The following is an 11,762-nucleotide window of genomic DNA, read 5'->3' on the forward strand; positions in this document are numbered from 1 at the left end:
AATTGGATATGGCACTAAATGTTTTAACTTGTATATATGAAAGAGCAGGAGACAAACATATTAAAAAGATTTGCTTGCATGAAAAAGGTTCTGTGAACGTTGTGTAAGTTTAATTTGTAACTTACAGGAAGTGCATGATTGAGGACAACTGAGTCTTGTGACTTTACTGTTTATTGGCTGCTAAGGAAACCTCACACAGAAGAAGTTAATTTTATTCAGTACAAGAACATCTATTTTTCAAAAAACAAAGTCCTGGAATTATATTTTTGAGAAAACAAAAACATTTTTTGAGTGTACTGTCCCTTTGACATGATCCTTTAGAATCTTCCTGTTTCAGTCTGTGTCCATTTTTCATGAATTGTTCTCTAACATCTTTACTTGCATTTTTTTCTCTCTTTCAGATTTCTTACCCCAAAAATGCTGCAAAATGTAATCATTTTACCTCTTTGTTCACCTCATCTTTCCTCCATCAACACAAAATCTACCCTTGCTTATCATGAGGTACCATCTCATAGGTCTGACTGAAGCACTTGCCTGGGGCAGAACGAGGAAACATTCTTTCCTGGGAATGTATCAACTTTTCTTTTGATGGAGTTGCACTAAAATAGCTATGAACAAAGCTGCCTTTTATTCATTTGGTCCTAGCTGCTCTAACATGTGATGCTTGGTCATTTTCTAGTAGGTGCAAATGTGACCTTATATTTTATTTCACCCTATTTGTGTAAAAATCCTCTGCCTGCTCCTTAGCTTATTATGTAAAATCTAAATAAAGCATTATCATTTGAATGCCCTTTTCTGACTGTTATTTTTGCTTTGTCTATCTAAATCTTGTGTGACCAGTCAATGCCATATAGCATTAATTAGATTTGTATTGCCTTTACAGTCTTCTGAAACATATTTATATTTACACAAATAACACAAATATAAACACACTACTTCTCTGCTAAAATAATGCAAACCATAAAGAAAAAAAGAGAAACCACTTTGCACAAGTCACACTAAACTTAAAGGGACACTGAACACAATTTTTTTTTGTGTGATTAAGATAGAGCATGCAATTTTAAGCAACTTTCTAATTTAATCCTATTATCAAATTTTCTTCATTCTCTTGGTATCTTTATTTGAAAAAAAAAGAATGTAAGTTTACATGCAGGCCTGTTTTTGGTGAACAACCTGGGTTGTTCTTGCTGATTGGTGGATAAATTCACCCACAAATAAACAAGTGCTGCCCCGAGGTCTGAACCAAAAAGTGGCTGGCTCCTTAACTTAGATGCCTTCTTTTTCAAATAAAGATAGCAAGAGAACAAAGAAAAATTCATAATAAGAGTAAATTAGAAAGTTGCTTAAAATTGCATGCTCTTTCTGAATCACAAAATAAAAAATTGGATTCAGTGTCTCTTTAATGTTAAAATGAAATGTTATTGTTATAAGTTAATTTAGTAAAATCATGCTCGGAGGCGGACAGAGTCGCAAATAGACAACTAGTCCACCTACAATCGCCACTTACAATGGTGCATTGCAGGACAAAAATGTACATTGCACGAGAGCTTTCTTGTGCAAAGCTGCACCCTGTGAGGGAAGAGGCAATGATTTTTCAGCAGTTTCTTCTTAAATTTGTGGCTGCAGGCTCGCTCATGCATAGCCTCAAAAGCTGTGAATGTAGCTTAAAGGGACAGTTTACCCTAACCTCATCCATTTTAAATTGGTGCCCCTACCTATACTGAAAGTTTCTATATTTAAAGGGACAGTCTACACCAATTTTCATATAACTGCATGTAATAGACATGACTATAAAGAAGAACATTCACAGATATTGATCTAAACATCCAGTATAAAACCTTTTAAAAACTTACTTAGAAGCTTCCAGTTTACCACTGTTGATGAGGATAGGCTGGGACATCCAGTGAAAGAAGTCTAAATGGTTGATGTGTTAACCAAGTGATTGCCACAACTCTTATATACCGTTAGAGACTGCTTAGTACCGGTTCACCTTTAGACTTCTGTCACACGATTTTCATACCTCACATTGTTTGAGTGCATTTGTTTTTACTATTGTATTTTTGCTTATTAAATTGTACTTCACTATTTTTCTCCGGTATTGTCATTTAATGTTTTGACACGCACACTAGAGAGGTGGCGGATGCTTCAAGAAACAGCTACCATACTACCGGAGTGACACAAGGATCAGCTTCTTGAGACCCTGTGAAGCAAATTTTCTGGCACAGGACTTCCACAGGAGAATTGCTCCATCCCCTACCTAGCGGCTACTTACCTCATATGGATTGAGGTAAGTTTCCTGTATTTGGGGTTCCTTACCCCATTTCATATATATTTCTATTTTGCTTTTGGACTAGTCCTTATCTTTTGGTGCTGAATTTTCACCTTGTATGTCTGTTTTTTCTTTTTGCTGAGGATTTGGGATTCTTCCACATTAGACTTTCAGCTGCCTTTATTTGTTGCACTTATTTTGCCTTATCCTGCATACATTATTTATTTATTTAGTTATTTTTGAATTTTATACTGCTGTGCTTTCACTTTGTTCTATCTGTATATTCACTTAGATGTACTTATAGATATATCTTTAACATTTTATCTTGTCATACATCAGAGTTATAGCACAGGGATCATTGTCTCTCTCTCTCTCTCTCTCTACTTTGTCTTTTTAGCCTGTGTTTTAAGATAATCTGTAAATTCCATCAAATTGGTCAATATTGCTTCAGACTTGAAAAAGGAAGACATTCTTCCGAAAGCTTGTCATCTTATAAATGTATAGTTAGCCCAATAAAAAAGTATCATTGCTCAATGCAATACTCTTGTTATTTTGATATATATTTACGTGTATATATATATATATAAATATATATATATATATATATATATATATATAAATATCTATTTTAAAATACAGAGAACATATCCCTCTATGTACCGAACATTGGAATGTTAAATATGTACAGTAAATACATAGTTAAAACCTTTATTAAAATGAATATTGCATAAATATGTTTTTACATGTTTTCATCTACTAACTATAAAAGACTCTAATACACTTTATATATATATATATATATATATATATATATATATATATATATATATATATATATATATATGTCTATATGTGTGTACATATATATTTATGTGTTTATATGTGTATATATGTCTGTAAATACATATGTACACATATAAATACATAAATACTTATGTGCACATATAAACATATATATATATATATATAAACACATATATACACATATAAATACATAAATACATATGTGCATATATATATATATATATATATATATATATATATATATATATATATATATTAAAAAAAAGGGTACAGGACAAATGGCTACTATAAATGTGTCTAAATCAAACTTTAGAAAACATTAATGTTATGCTAGATTATAATTTTAATGTGGTGCAGACCCTATAAAAAATTATTCTTCAACAAACTACAAGAGGAGAACAAGGACCATCAAAAATTTCATAAGGCCCTATATAGATAGGGAATCAAGCACTCTTTTTTTTTAATAAAAAATAGCTCAAAAGTGTAGCTAAATTAAACAAATGGAATGAATCTCTGACCAGTACAATCACTGAGAACAAAAAATAATTTATTAATAGTACAGAAATAAGTAAATCCTAACTGTCCAAATATAGCAATAGGCCAGTTGTGCGCTGGCCTCGGGTATATGTTAGCAACACAAAGTAAAGAATGTTGAACAAACAATATAGTACATGTGGCCAATTAAAACCCTGAAGATGTGCACATCATAATCATAATATTGGCAAAAATACAATCCAAAGACACCTAGTACACTGCTACACCCAAGCTGTACACTGTACCCAAGTCAATGCAAGGGATAATTACCGGACAGGTAAATTTTTAGGGATTTTGCATACCTTGGACTTATGCTAAGTCTGGCTGAAGACAATACCGCTATATGTGGAAAATCATCCTGGTGTGATTTGGTTGTTTTCTTCAGCAATACACTCTTGTGAGAATTTTATCTCAATATATGCAGGCATCTCTATGTAAACTGCTGTGTCTCTATGTAACTGCTGTACTGAGGCAATTCATTATGGAGGATGTATTACTATGTTCCACTATCTATCTTATTTCTAATAACCATTGCAATAGTTATTCTTCATACTTGCATGTAACTCACTATCTATCTTATTGCTAATAACCTTTGCAATAGCTATTCTTCATACTTGTATGTAATTCTTTGTAATTGTTACTATACTGCCATTATTGTTGTTCCTGAAATCTTTGCAAAGCACCTATCACTGCTTAGATCCCTAAAAATGTACCTGTCCGGTAATTATCCCTTGTATTGACTTGGGTACCGTGTACAGCTTGGGTGTAGCAGTGTACTAGGTGTCTTTGGATTGTATTTTTGCCAATATTATGATTATGATGTGCACAACTTCAGGGTTTTAATTGGCCACATGTACTATATTGTTTATTCAACATACTTTACTTTGTGTTGCTAACATATACCCGAGGCCAGCGCACAACTGGCCTATTGCTATATTTGGACAGTTAGGATTTACTTCTTTCTGTACTATTAATAAATTATTTTTTGTTCTCAGTGATTGTACTGGTCAGAGATTCATTCCATTTGTTTAATTTAGCTACACTTTTGAGCTATTTTTTATAAAAAAAAGAGTGCTTGATTCCCTATCTATACAGGGCCTTATGAAATTCTTGATGGTCCTTGTTCTCCTCTTGTAGTTTGTTGAAGAATATATATATATATATATATATATATATATATATAGAGAGAGAGAGAGAGAGAGAGAGAGAGAGAGAGAGATTTATGTATATGTATGTATCTCAATGTTAAAGCCTTTTGGCTGCTTTTTTTTTTCTCTATCACCCGAGATCTCATATCTTTGAGCCCTTATAACTTTTGTTTGCAATTTTTTTTTTAAATAATTTTAATTAGACAGTGTTATTATAAGTGTTAGTGTACTTTGTAATGTATTTTTGATGTGTTAAGTTAATACACTTTATACCTCTGTAATTACCTTGTATCTAAGCCTCTGCAGACTGCACACTTATTTCAGTTATTTTGACAGACTTTCATTTTAACCAATCAGTGCTGACTCCTAGGTAACTCCACGGGGGTGAGCACAATGTTATATATATGGCACACATGGACTAGCGCTGTCTAGCTGTAAAAACTGTCAAAATGCACTAAGATAAGAGGTGGCCTTCAAGGGCTTATAGTTTAGCATACCTAGGCTTAGCTTTCAACAAAGAATACCAAGAGAACAAACCAAAGTACATTGCAAAGTTGTTTAAAATTGTATGCCCTATCTGAATCATGAAAATGTAATTTTGACTAGACTGTCCTTTTAAATATATAACCAATTTCAAAATCCTTTTCTTTTCCACAAGGGCATTGTTTGAGAATGTATTTACTAAATCATTACAATAAATAATTTTTTCCTGGGTTACTATCAGTCCATAAGTTTATTATATTTAAACTTGAATATAGAAAATGTAACACAAAAAGACCTTTAAATACAGTATATTTGCATAATCAACAAAAGCATAATAAAAAAGATTATTCAAAAGCACTTGGTAAATTGCAAATGAGTAGTAGATTTGTTTGTGACAGATTTCAGTTATTTTAATTTTCCTTCCCCTTGTATCATGTGACAGCCATCAGCTAATAACACAATGCATATACGTATATATTGTGAATTCCTGCTCATGCTTAATAGAAGCTGGCGTCTCAGAATATATGCATATAAAAATTAATAATGGAAGTGAATTGGATTGTTGTTTAAAATGATGTGCTCTAGCTGAATTGTTAAAGTTTAATTTTTACTTGAGTGGCCCTTTAAAGGGCCACTGTAAGTAAATATTTTCTATGCCTGTTACTAACTAACTACCCCAAATACGCTTTTTATCAATAGCATTTCATTAACATATCTCTACCGTATATCAGAAATCTTGTCTGCAAATTTAATTGTTTTCCAAACCCACTCCGTGGGTATCCTTTGCTCTGTACCAATCCGTTTACAATACCTAGGTTTCAAAATAGCGCTTTAAACACAAAGTTATTGGTTTAAGTATTTTGAACATGCAGTGCTGAAAATAGTGGGCAGGATAATGTGACATCATCGGCGAATAAAAGATATAACTTTTAGAACGTTATGAAACTTCGTTTTGGAGAAAATATAGGTCAGTAGGTTTTAATTAATGTTTATTAACTTTAATATGTTAGTTGTTTAGCTTAAAAATTATAACAGAAAGTAATCCTTTAAACTTAAACAAATGTTAGGAGGAAGGATGATAACAAAATCCAGGTTTTTTTTTCAAGATCTGCAAGGGATTTAATTATTGCAGCTTTCAAGTGACCCCTCCACTAGGAACTTATCTAAAATAAAACACACAACACAGATATGGGGTACAAAGGCCGCAGCTTTTTATTTATAACATATAATTCACACATTTAACTCCTCACAAACCAAGCTTGCCCATAGCAGGAACCTAACTCCATCACTATATATTCCCATCCCATTCACTCCTGCTTTCAGGAGGTATCATAACTGCTATCCCCCTGGGCAAGCTCTCCGCCATCTAGCTGCAACAAGAAATCCTTTCTACAGGGAGGGTGGGAGGGAGCTTCTACACCACGGGCCTTGCAAAGGGATTTTGGCGATCTTTCTGGGCTCCCCCCCCCCTTTATTGCCTCCCACGGGGACCCACCTCTACTCCACTCCTATTGGTCCCAGGCAGTGGTCACCCGCCCCTCCATCTAATGCCTTCCTCCAGGGCTCCATTGACCCCTCCACTAGGAACTTATCTAAAATAAAACACACAACACAGATATGGGGTACAAAGGCCGCAGTTTTTTATTTATAACATATAATTCACACATTTAACTCCTCACAAACCAAGCTTGCCCATAGCAGGAACCTAACTCAATCACTACATATTCCCATCCCATTCACTCCTGCCTTCAGGAGGTACCATAACTGCTATCCCCCTGGGCAAGCTCTCCGCCACAGGCAAAGGCATCACCGCCATGCCCTGCCCACCAAACCCAAGGCCTTTGCAACCCCTTCTTTTATATTAAAATTAAACAAATGCAAACCTATTTCATTTAAATGTACCCCGTCTCGAAGGAAAAAACATCTACCTGACTCCCCTTCAAATTCTACATGCCGTAATGACAACCCACCCCTCTACTTAACAAACTCACTCATCATCCTGTTAACCTTCCTTCGAAACGCCTCAAGCCTTTTTATGTCCCAAGCTGCCCTCCATGCCAAACGTGGCTCAATTTCCGACCATAAAATGATCATTCCTGGGAACAATTCTCACAGCCTTTCAATGTCCCTTTTCATTGCCTCCACTAAATCCTTTTGGGGCATAAAGCCCAAATCATTGCCCCCAACATGAATAAACAATATATCAGGCGAGCCGAACAGCCTGGCATACTCTATCACCTTAAACAGCAACTGGTCCCACCTCATGCCTCTGAAACCGAGTCAACGGATGCGGACCTCCTCCGGTGACCACCCCATCTGAACCCCTTGCTCTTTAACTGCTGCTGCCTTCTGCTCCCAGTAAATGTAAGAGTGTCCCATCAGCCAACAATTAACCGGTCCTGTGTGAACAAAAACAACAAGACCCACTATTATATTAAGGCTGACCTAACTTAAGACAAATAACTGTTAGAAACCCAACCCTCTTAATCCCCACAACCCCTAAACCTAACCCTTGTGCCTCAGTAGCTGCTCCTATCCTAAATGAATGTGTACCAAATTCAGCCAGCTGCAAACCTGCTAATCCCACATATTTCTTAAATATTGCCTGAAATTGGAAACGGGATAAGGAGGTCCCGTCCCCGTGTATAAACAGCACCCCCCCCAATTGTGGCCTTACCTCCATATACTCTTTAAAGCTGCGCAACGGTCAGCACTCTCCCCCCATTGCTCTCAGAGATATCTGACAACCCTTTCCCACCTGATCCATCTTGGATCTCCTTAGCCATATCGTCAACACTTCCTCCTCCCCCATGTCATCCACCATTTGTAACCCCCCTTTGTCCTTCCTATTTACGCCCACCAACTCAGAAACCCAAAAGGCCCCAAAGAAGGCCATTACGAAAGCTAACCTAAACAGCTTATACTCAAAATCAGCCAAGCAAACACCTCTCAATTTTCCAACTATGCGCAACAAAACTGCATACACTAATGGCCTCCTGCCGTCCGGCACCCCTTTTCCCTTACACAAACTTCTCGCAGCCAACTTCACCATGAACGTCTTTGGCACATCCTCCCACCCCATCAGCTGGAACAGAAAAGCCATTGCCGCCAGTCGCCTCTTGACCATAGAGCGAGAGATCTTTGCCCTCTGCCACTCCATCATCCAATCTAACAGCGCCATAGCTCTGCCCTCAGAAGTCTTCACCTCTGCACCCCTTTGCAAGAATTGAAACCACAAAGCCCATACCTGCATGTATGACCTCCATGTCCTGGGCGTTACTGCCCCCTTCACCAAATTCAGCCTGTCACGAATGCTCTTCTCCACAATGACTCCGGACACCTATCCCCTTCCACCTTGGCTCCCGGCACCAACTCCAAAACCAGTCCCACTGTAAATGGGAAAGAGCATCAGCAATACTGTTTTTCTCACCGGGCACATGCACTGCCCGAAATGATACATTGCATCATAAACATTGAAACACAAGGAGGCGGGGCGAGCAGCTGACAAAGATGGTCGCACCTCATTGAAGCTCTCTAAGCGAGTTGGACATATAAGTATGCAACAACAGCATTTTGGAAGATATCTCTATGTAGAACCGATATATTTGCTCCGGAATACCCGGTGAACACCCTGCACCGAATATGACAAGAAAAGTTTGGATTTAAAGGTGATGCCTAGACCGCTACTGCGACAGCCATGCTGGTTTGATGCTGCGTCACAGAGCTTAGCAGACTCGGGGATCTGTGAAAATAACTACCTTTGCCAAGCATACATAGGAATCTTCTATAAGCTCTCTAAACGAGTTGGACATATAAGTATGCAACAACAACAACAGCATTTTGGGAGATATCTCTATGTAGAGCCTATATATTTGCTCCGGAACACCCTGAACCGAATATGACAAGAAAAGTTTGGATTTAAAGGTGATACCTAGACCGCTACTGCGACAGCCATGCTGGTTTGATGCTGCGTCACAGAACTTCGCAGACTCGGGGATCTGTGTAAGTAACTATCTTTGCCAAGCCTACACAGAAATCTTCTATCAATTGATTACTCACTGTATCTTGTATTACGGGACATTTGCACTCCAAAAAAGAAGCCGTTAAACAGCTACACACTTGTGTTATACACTCACTTGGAATATTATTCACACTCCCCCTCCCTTTCCCACTGCTCCTGGTAGCAGTGGGTCATATCCATTGCCCTTCTCCGTAATCGCTCTGTGAGAGCAAAATCCCTGGGGAGTTGTGTCTTATTAGAGCTAAGTGCAGGCTGTTCTCTAAACACTGGTACCTCTAATCATCTTTTTACCCCTCAATAATGTCACAAAGAAAATTAACACGGAGCGATAAATCTCAGAAAACGGTCCCTGCATCCCAGGGTGCAATGAGCTCCCTTTTCAAGCAGACAGATAAACAGAGATCTAACAAGGATCCAGAACCTCTGCAAATACCTACAGATGCAACAACGGAAGAACAAGCACAAAGTACTGAAATAGGAAAAGATGACATTATCAATTATGGAGCTATGGAAGCCCTAATTGAACAAGTTAAAGCGTGCATTAAAACTGAATGCGCGGACCTAAAGAAAGACATTTCTGATCTTCGCTATAGAGTGGATACATTGGAAGAACATGAGTATATAGCAGCTCAAAAAATAGCAAACCTTTCTACAAAAGCCTTCCAACACCACCAACGTATGGTAGAATTAGAAGACAAATTAGACGATCTGGAGAATCGCTCTAGAAGAAGTAACTTAAGATTCAGAGGAATTCCTGAAACGGTTCTCGGGGCAGAAATTCAGGGCTATCTACATTCATTATTTGCAGATTTAATGAAAAATAGTTCTGATGATCCTCCTGAAATCATCCTTGATAGGGCCCACAGATCACTCCGCCCTAAGCCCCCTGAAGGTTCGCCCCCCCGAGATGTAATTGTACATTTCCAGAACTTCCAGCATAGGGAGCTTATCTACAGCCACTCCAGAAAACAACTGGCTTTCATGTTCCAAGGTCAGCGTATACAGGGAGTGCAGAATTATTAGGCAAGTTGTATTTTTGAGGATTAATTTTATTATTGAGCAACAACCATGTTCTCAATGAACCCAAAAAGCTCATTAATATCAAAGCTGAATAGTTTTGGAAGTAGTTTTTAGTTTGTTTTTAGTTATAGCTATTTTAGGGGGATATCTGTGTGTGCAGGTGACTATTACTGTGCATAATTATTAGGCAACTTAACAAAAAACAAATATATACCCATTTCAATTATTTATTTTTACCAGTGAAACCAATATAACATCTCAACATTCACAAATATACATTTCTGACATTCAAAAACAAAACAAAAACAAATCAGTGACCAATATAGCCACCTTTCTTTGCAAGGACACTCAAAAGCCTGCCATCCATGGATTCTGTCAGTGTTTTGATCTGTTCACCATCAACATTGCGTGCAGCAGCAACCACAGCCTCCCAGACACTGTTCAGAGAGGTGTACTGTTTTCCCTCCTTGTAAATCTCACATTTGATGATGGACCACAGGTTCTCAATGGGGTTCAGATCAGGTGAACAAGGAGGCCATGTCATTAGATTTTCTTCTTTTATACCCTTTCTTGCCAGCCACGCTGTGGAGTACTTGGACGCGTGTGATGGAGCATTGTCCTGCATGAAAATCATGTTTTTCTTGAAGGATGCAGACTTCTTCCTGTACCACTGCTTGAAGAAGGTGTCTTCCAGAAACTGGCAGTAGGACTGGGAGTTGAGCTTGACTCCATCCTCAACCCGAAAAGGCCCCACAAGCTCATCTTTGATGATACCAGCCCAAACCAGTACTCCACCTCCACCTTGCTGGCGTCTGAGTCGGACTGGAGCTCTCTGCCCTTTACCAATCCAGCCACGGGCCCATCCATCTGGCCCATCAAGACTCACTCTCATTTCATCAGTCCATAAAACCTTAGAAAAATCAGTCTTGAGATATTTCTTGGCCCAGTCTTGACGTTTCAGCTTGTGTGTCTTGTTCAGTGGTGGTCGTCTTTCAGCCTTTCTTACCTTGGCCATGTCTCTGAGTATTGCACACCTTGTGTTTTGGCCAAACTGGTGGCAAGTGGCATCTTGGCAGCTGCACGCTTGACTTTTCTCAGTTCATGGGCAGTTATTTTGCGCCTTGGTTTTTCCACACGCTTCTTGCGACCCTGTTGACTATTTTGAATGAAACGCTTGATTGTTCGATGATCACGCTTCAGAAGCTTTGCAATTTTAAGAGTGCTGCATCCCTCTGCAAGATATCTCACTATTTTTTACTTTTCTGAGCCTGTCAAGTCCTTCTTTTGACCCATTTTGCCAAAGGAAAGGAAGTTGCCTAATAATTATGCACACCTGATATAGGGTGTTGATGTCATTAGACCACACCCCTTCTCATTACAGAGATGCACATCACCTAATATGCTTAATTGGTAGTAGGCTTTCGAGCCTATACAGCTTGGAGTAAGACAACATGCATAAAGAGGATGATGTGGTCAAAATACT

This window comes from Bombina bombina, chromosome 3 (genome assembly GCF_027579735.1).
Source record: "Bombina bombina isolate aBomBom1 chromosome 3, aBomBom1.pri, whole genome shotgun sequence".
Taxonomy (NCBI): Eukaryota; Metazoa; Chordata; class Amphibia; order Anura; family Bombinatoridae; genus Bombina; species Bombina bombina.